This window comes from Macrobrachium rosenbergii, chromosome 49 (genome assembly GCF_040412425.1).
Source record: "Macrobrachium rosenbergii isolate ZJJX-2024 chromosome 49, ASM4041242v1, whole genome shotgun sequence".
NCBI classification, from domain to species: Eukaryota; Metazoa; Arthropoda; class Malacostraca; order Decapoda; family Palaemonidae; genus Macrobrachium; species Macrobrachium rosenbergii.
In genome coordinates, this window is record NC_089789.1 from 15,039,115 (window position 1) to 15,047,625 (window position 8,511).

Below are 8,511 nucleotides of genomic sequence, written 5' to 3' on the forward strand. Positions count from 1 at the left end.
TTGTTCTTTACTGAAAAATTCTTCACTAAGCTTGTATTTCACGAGGACGTACGTATATTATATAAAAACATATAAGTCTGTGCATTCATCTATAAGTGTGCCTGTCACGGTAGTTTTCTAATATTGAATTCTTGGACTAAAATATTTTCCTTGAGAACCTGGTTAAAATACATGAAATGAAATATCTTTCTATACAATACATTTTCCGAGTTATGAAGTAAAATATAGGAATCATATATATATATATATATATATATATATATATATATATATATATATATATATATATATATATATATATATATATATATATATATATATATATATATATATATATATTTGTTTTGATTCAACACTTTAACCTCGTCGTACAGAGAAGTTAGAGAAGTCTGAGATCAAGCAAAGGAGCGAGCTGTACCTTAGATGAGACATGAGTAGGGATGCATAAACGAGGAATATATCAATATCGACGTAAACCTTTTCTCTCAAGTTTAAAAATTTAGTATGAATTAACGTTCGGATATGGTTTCAACTACACATTAAATTGCTTCTAAATCACCGAAATGTTTAAAGAAGTTGCTTAATTTCACATCGATGGCCCGAATATTACCCGAGTTAAATTGTTAATAGGAGGGAAAGGAAAATTCGAGTTAAACTGTTAATAGAAGGGAAAAGAAAATTCAAGTTAAACTGTCAACAGAAGGGAAACGAAAATTCAAGTTAAATTGTTAATAGAAGGGAAAAGAAAATTCAAGTTGAACTGTTAATAGAAGGGAAAAGAAAATTCAAGTTGAATTGTTAATAGAAGGGAAAAGAAAATTCAAGTTGAATTGTTAATAGAAGGGAAAAGAAAATTCAAGTTGAACTGTTAATAGAAGGGAAAAGAAAATTCAAGTTGAATTGTTAATAGAAGGGAAAAGAAAATTCAAGTTGAATTGTTAATAGAAGGGAAAAGAAAATTCAAATTAAATTGTTAATAGAAGGGAAAAGAAAATTCTAGTTAAATTGTTAATAGAAGGGAAAAGAAAATTCTAGTTAAATTGTTAATAGAAGGGAAAAGAAAATTCTAGTTAAATTGTTAATAGAAGGGAAAAGAAAATTCTAGTTAAATTGTTAACAGAAGGGAAAAGAAAATTCTAGTTAAATTGTTAATAGAAGGGAAAAGAAAATTCTAGTTAAATTGTTAATAGAAGGGAAAAGAAAATTCTAGTTAAATTGTTAATAGAAGGGAAAAGAAAATTCTAGTTAAATTGTTAATAGAAGGGAAAAGAAAATTCAAGTTAAATTGCTAATAGAAGTGAAAAGAAAATTCAAGTTAAATTGCTAATAGAAGTGAAAAGAAAATTCAAGTTTAAGTGTTAATAGAAGGGAAAAGAAAATTCAAGTTTAACTGTTAATAGAAGGGAAAAGAAAATTCAAGTTGAATTGTTAATAGAAGGGAAAAGAAAATTCAAATTAAATTGTTAATAGAAGGGAAAAGAAAATTCAAGTTAAATTGTTAACAGAAGGGAAAAGAAAATTCAAATTAAATTGTTAATAGAAGGGAAAAGAAATTTCTAGTTAAACTGTTAATAGAAGGGAAAAGAAAATTCAAGTTAAATTGTTAATGGAAGGGAAAAGAAAATTCAAGTTTAATTGTTAATGGAAGGGAAAAGAAAATTCAAGTTTAATTGTTAATAGAAGGGAAAAGAAAATTTTAGTTAAATTGTTAACAGAAGGAAAAAGAAAATTCAAGTTAAATTGTTAATAGAAGGGAAAAGAAAATTCAAATTAAATTGTTCATAGAAGGGAAATGAAAATCCAAGTTAAATTGTTAACAGAAGGGAAAAGAAAATTCTAGTCAAACTGTTAACAGAGGGGAAAAGAAAATTCAAGTGAAATTGTTAATAGAAGGGAAAAGAAAATTCAAGTTAAATTGTTAACAGAAGGGAGAAGAAACTTCCAGTTAAACTGTTAACAGAAGGGAAAAGATAATTCAAGTTAAATTGTTAATAGAAGGGGAAAGAAAATTCAAGTTAAATTGTTAATAGAAGAAAAAAGAGAATTCAGAAAAGTGTTTGAATTAAAATTTCCATTCCACTCAGAAACTATTACAGCTCTTACCCACATTAAGGAAAATATAGTAGGCGATACACATACTGCTCTAACTCATTTTCACTTTCAATTTGCTAGCGTAAAACTTGGATAACGCCAAATAATGCAGCAGATTGCTCTTGTAGATGAGTTTTGCAATAGTTTATTTAGATAAAATTGAACAATGAACATACTATTTTTACAGAAAACCACTAATGTTAGTGAGGTTTATGGAAAACTGGCTAATCTACAGATCATTTTAATAGAAATTGGCATGCTAGAGTTAATGCGTAAAAAATTGGCTTGTGTAACCGATGGTCCTTTTATGATATTAAGAACATTACTTCCCTGACGAGAGAGAGAGAGAGAGAGAGAGAGAGAGAGAGAGAGAGAGAGAGAGAGAGAGAGAGAGAGAGAGAGAGAGTTTATTCTACTGAAAGAACTGATCGTTATTCTGCATTCCAGTGAACATTCATTATACACTGCCATATCATTGCAAATTTGTCGCATCAAAATGTAAATGGGCTCTTTCCTCATGATACCAGACAACCAAATGGACATCAATGCAGCAACTGCACAACAAAAGGCCGAAGCCATGCTGGTTTTGACACAGCTTGGAATGTAATTACCTGGCCACTTAATCCACACGAAAATTCCAGGCGGACACGAAGTGGCTATTAGTTCTTAAACGCCTCGACTATTTCAGCCAATTTCCGGTTCGACTAAGGCAATTACCCCCAATTAAAGGTTGTCACGAGTCAAATTTCAGAGCAAAATACCTGAGCTTTCAGTCATTGTTTCTTCAGAATCGCCCCGTCACTCTGAACTGGTGATGGCAGCTCATTGCTTAGAGTGACTTTTCGAAGTCGCCGGGATTTTTCCTTCCGATTATGTTTTCCACTCTTGTTTTGGGGATGTATTTACGCTTTTCTGTTGAATGGCTGAATGAAACCATTGTGATACTTGCTCATCCGGTTTTATTTCTCTGAACCTTTCTCTCTTCTTTTTTTCGTTTGGTCTTCGACGTTGCATTTCTGACGGTAGGATTTGATACTATTTCTTGAATTGTCCTTAATGGGATTAATCAATAATTCCTTCGATGTAATCACTATTTATTCTCAGTTTTTTTTTTTTTTTTTAGTTTTCTGTAACAGAAAACTATTGTGCCGGCTTTGTCTGTCCGTCCGCACTTTTCCCTGTCCCCATTTTTCCTGATCGCCCTCAGATCTTAAAAACTACTGAGGCTAGAGGGCTGCAAATTGGAATATTCATCATCCACTCTCCAATCATCAAACATGCCAAATTGTAGCCCTCTAGTCTCAGTAGTTTTTATTTTATTTAAGGTTAAAGTTAGCCATAATTTCTGGCAACGATATAAGAGGCCTCCACCGGGCTTTGCTTTAAGTTTCATGGGCTGCGGCTCATACAGCATTATACCGAGACCACCGAAAGATAGATCTATTTTCGGTGGCCTTGATTATACGCTGCAGCGACTGTACAGAAAACTCGATTGGGCCGAAGAAATTTCGGCGCATTTTTACTTTTTTTATCTTAAAATTAAGGATGGTTTTCGAGGTGGATTAAGATCGATCAACCGGACCAGAGACTCCTTCCTTCCTCACTCACTCAGAACTGCAACTGAGCCCACTTTCCCTCTTTCTACTGTTTCTCATCAGATAATCTCTCCACCTCCTGTGATAATTACAGTATATACCTTCAGACATTTATGGGAGTAAATTTCTGTCTTTGTCTGTCTTTACGAATGTCTGTGTATCCGCCAGGCACGATTATATCCTTTTGAAACAACAGCAAATCCACGTTTAAGCCTTTGATAAATTGTTCACGTAATTTGATGGAGTTTCTTATAACGATAACACTTGCACTGCAATCAACATAAAGCACATGATACTCTTAGCCAGGAATAAAGAGGTATATAATATTCCTTGACAAGAAATGCAAATGAAGTTTGAATAATCCAGGCTTATATAACTCAGTTCATTAATCTGAGAAAAATGTATCATGTATACGTGTACCTACGTCTTATATTTGTTTGCTATTTCTCCTCAACCTTTTCCTTTTAATCACTCTAGCTCTCTGGAAGCTTTCTCTGCGATTAAAGTGGCCTTTTAGGGCTGTACTGTAAAAAGAAACGTGAACTGAATTAGGAGGAAATTTCTGAATGAGTCGGGTAGTGTATCACCGTGTTACTTTACAAAAAAAAAAAATAAATAAATAAAGGTAAAAGATTTTATTTGGGGACATGAAAGAATGGATGTGTAACTCTCTCTCTCTCTCTCTCTCTCTCTTCAGAAACAAGTTGTATACAGAGGTCCATATCGATGCATTCCTCTTAAGACAGTGGCGACTACAGTATCACGGGAATGTCAGCATGGTATGGCAGGTTTATCTTTCGCAGTACGTTGATCAGTCAGCAATAATCTGTTTTCTATAATGATATTTAACGCATCTTTGATCAGTGATTAAAATGAGCCACGTTGATCTGTTGGGACATTTGCCTCAGTACAATCTAATTATTGCTCTCTGTCAGTCAGTCACTCAATAAACCAGTCATTCAATCAATGTGATTGATGGCAGCGAGGCAGACGACTCACCACCTTAATATCACTATTGGAATGAACATGAATCAGTAAGTGCCATCTTGCGTAATAAATGTCAGGGTCATCGTTGAATTTCCGGTCGTATTTACCTTCCAGGAAGTGGCTGTTAAATGGGTTTTTTGTCTTTTTTTTTAATATTAACTGAAAGGTCCTTGTATTTTCTTTTTTTCTATTTCTTTTATTTGATGCAATAGGAGTCATAGTGTTTTGAACACCGGAGAATCCACTCCATGCACAGAAAGGTGAATTTAAATTGGGTGATCCATTTTATGTGTGTCTATGTCTCTGCATTTTTGCACTCAAGGTTTAAAAGGAAAGTTAAGTTTTATGAGTCATGATGGACGGAAGAAGTTAACGTAATAAAGTCCTATCAGTTTCAGTGGGTCATCTTTAAAGTTTTATGAAGCGTCGAATGGAACGTGAAAATTTCCAGAAACAGATCAAAATTGCATTTGAATTCAAAACGGAGAAGGCATAAAAGGTGCGAATATACGACGTATTCAACTAGTAACGGCGTCATAGAAATGCCATTACTGATCAAAGATAGACAGCACTTACTTTCTCCAAGGAATCGCCTAAGTGGCTCTTGGTTTCTGACTTTTCTCCTCAAATCCGAGATTGCGGAAGGCTCTTTTACTTCATCTTTTCAAAAATGTCAGCTGGAAATTGACTTTCTGCAAAAAGCCTTTGAGGATGGGGACGGAAGGAACTTTTCGGAATGAACAAGAAAAAAACGGATCATGAAACAATTTTCTCTGGAGACACATTCACTCTCCTTCAGCTCAACGTTATGCAAATAGTTATGCACAATAAGTGGCAGTATAATATCTTAAGTCATCGCAGCTAATAATAAACGTGATTTTGTTCTGATCCTTGTCCACGTCACCCTTTTTATATCAGCCGTCCTTTTTTTCGAAAATCTGCGCTGCTGCCCAGAGAATTCGGAATTTATTTGAAGTATTCCACAGTCATGAACGAAAAGAAATGGGACTAGAACAAAATAAATAATTTCCTTTCTTTCCGAGTGAATCGGTAATGAGGTTCAGACCAACAGTAAGTATGATTTGCAGTTAGCCTAGAGCGCAGTTCATTGAACTTGAATAAAAATTTGCAGTGTTTCTTCCTCTAAAAAATATTATTGCAACGCCACGTAGCTGAAAGTACCTGATAGAAATTAAAAGTCTCAGGGGTAAATCTTAAAATTAGCGTTCAGCATATTTATTTTAACTTGTGTATCTTACGTAAGGAGCAGAAATGCATAAGTACAAGAGAAAAATCAGTTTATACGAAGAAATTTTAATCTAAAAACAAATAGTATAACGAAACTTGTCCATGACAGGTTTGCAAGACAATCGTTTATTTTCTCAGATTTAGTTGTTGAGGACTCGTTATTAGTAAAGAGAATAATCTAGAACCAGTAAACATGGTTCTATCAAACATCCATAGCAATCGTCCTACTCATCATCACCGATACTGGAAAAAAGCATTTCTGCGCGTTATGAATCTGTAAGAGTCAATGCTGGTGTTCCAGTTTTAATGAACAGCTACCGGTGTAAGCGCCCAAAGACACACTACCCTCTGTTTAGGCGGTGGCCGGAAATAAAGTCACGGGAAAAAAAGTCACATTAAATTATGGTGGCCGGTAATAAAGTCACAATGAAAAATTCACAATATTTCTTTGGGGTCATTATCTTTACGATGATTTATAGTCTTTTGTTCATGTTTTTACGGTAATCCCCAACGGGCTTGTACTAAACACGCCGCAAAGGTGGATACATACCGGTTAAAACCCTTGGGAGTCACTGTCTACGAAAGATTAATGTGACTTTTTTTCCCGTGACTTTTTTTTTCTGTGACTTTTTTACCTGTGACTTTTTTATCTGGATTCGTTCAAGCTATATGATGACCTCTCAGACGGCAGCACGATCCAGCTTCTGGATGACTTGTCACCAAACAAAAAGGGGTCACAACCATCAATGTAACAGGTAAAGTATGTGGATTTCATTTTTACTGGAACCTCGTCCTTTCGAGAACTCCGATGAAACAAAAATGAGAAATGTTAAACAAAGCTCTCGGATGTGAAAGCAGAGAAAATAGCACCCCCCACCCCACCGCCCCTCCTTTTCCCATAGCCACATGTTAAAGTCTGATATTGGTGGTCATAAAAGTGACTTCCTTTGTTCACGAACTGAAGATTTCGTTCATTTTCAGAGAGCTTACGTACATGGGTTTCGTTATCATTCGTTTTAGTAACTTCCGATTGAAGAATAGATATGGTTATACTATTTCTTCCATTTTTTTTTATTTCCCGCAAATTTTTCATCAGTAGCACAAGATTAACAGCAACATTCTTTTTCATTTACTCCTTTTTTTCATTCACGACGATATTCATTTCCTATCCCTATTCCTCTTCATTTGACAGCGCACTTCGAATTCATTGAAATATGGGAGTTCCAATATATCACTACGAATTTAATATTCCTCGTTTTCCAATAAATAATTGCATAGAAACTATATACAAAATAATTCTTCATCCACTTTTATTTCCGTGGATCTTCATATTCAAGTTCCCAACTCCCTCAGTTTATCAATATAAGTCAAGTTCATATTTCATTCACGAGTATCTGTGCTCAAAACTTCCAATAACAAACTACGTTAGAGAGAGAGAGAGAGAGAGAGAGAGAGAGAGAGAGAGAGAGAGAGAGAGAGAGAGAAGGGGTTGGAATTAAAAAATCACTAAAGGCACATTTTTTACGTATTTCCCTGGGTTTATGATATTTTACAGGCCGGCAACGGAAACTTTATTTAATTGGCCTTGGAGCTCTGACTTGCGTAAAGGGAAATCGTAAAAAAAATAAGAAAAAGGGGAGAATTTAGGAGCTGAAGGCTCTACTTCATAAGGAAATGTTACGTAAGCACTTAGGATAAATTAAAGAATTATATTTACAAAAGAAAGCATTTGAAGGGAAAAATGGATACGTAAATTGATAAGGGGCTTACAACGCCTGAAGATCCTTCTACTGGAGTCGTGACTAGAGGCAAGGCACAATTCAAGATGAGTCCACTGCGAATGGGTCCCTCTGCAAGAGAGATTTACACATTACACGCCAGTAAAGGGACAATATAACACCGAATATGACTCGAGTTTGCACTGAGGGTGCCAAAGACTCGAGGAAAGAATGACCACTTTACACTCGAACACAGGACATTGGAAATGGCACTGGATAAACTGGCACAAGGACAGAAGTGAAAGCTGGTACTCCAAGCTTTCTAAAGGGCAAACTGTCGTGACTGGAAAGCCTTTACTCGCACTTTACCTTAGGGGAAGCGGGTCTCTGGCGAAGAATGACGAGGGGCGATCACCGATGATGCACACTGTCCCTCGAGGATGACTGGAGTCTGGAGTCAGACGGGGGAAATGATTGGTCTCTCAGCGGCTGTACCCCTACGACTGCTACTGCATGGCTCTTACTCACGCTACTAACTGCTTCACTGCTTGTTGCGGTCTCTTCTTTTTAAGGCACGCGGCCAGGGGTAGGAGCTGTGTGCAAACGGTGTGTCACTGGCCAGGTGTTCAGCGATTCGGTGGCCTCTTCCCAGGTTTCCTGCGGAGTTAAGACAATTCAGCAGCTTAATTTGCCTTTAGAAAGGCCGTTTTAAGAAGCTTAGTTGGGCTAAGCTTCTTAAGGGAGTGGCATGTAGTGTCCTCTCCTTGCCCCTTTTTATCCGTGTCATCTCAGTATCTGTTCCAGGTAAAAGAAGGACAGATCGGAATGTTGATAACCGTGCCCTGTATTTCTAGGTCAAATATAATCGGCCA

At 35.8% G+C, this 8,511-nt stretch overlaps 1 long non-coding RNA gene across 1 annotated transcript in view; it reads right to left on the bottom strand.

Moving 5' to 3' along the window:
• LOC136832118 (uncharacterized) overlaps positions 1–8,300 on the bottom strand; it is a 24,575-nt gene extending 16,275 nt beyond the window's left edge. Inside the window, exons 1-2 of the long non-coding RNA XR_010851068.1 lie at positions 8,009–8,300; positions 7,692–7,771 (exon numbers count right to left, since the gene is read on the bottom strand). This is a non-coding gene — a long non-coding RNA (uncharacterized lncRNA). The remainder of the gene's footprint in view (positions 1–7,691; positions 7,772–8,008) is intronic.
• Between the last annotated feature and the right edge of the window lie 211 nt (positions 8,301–8,511).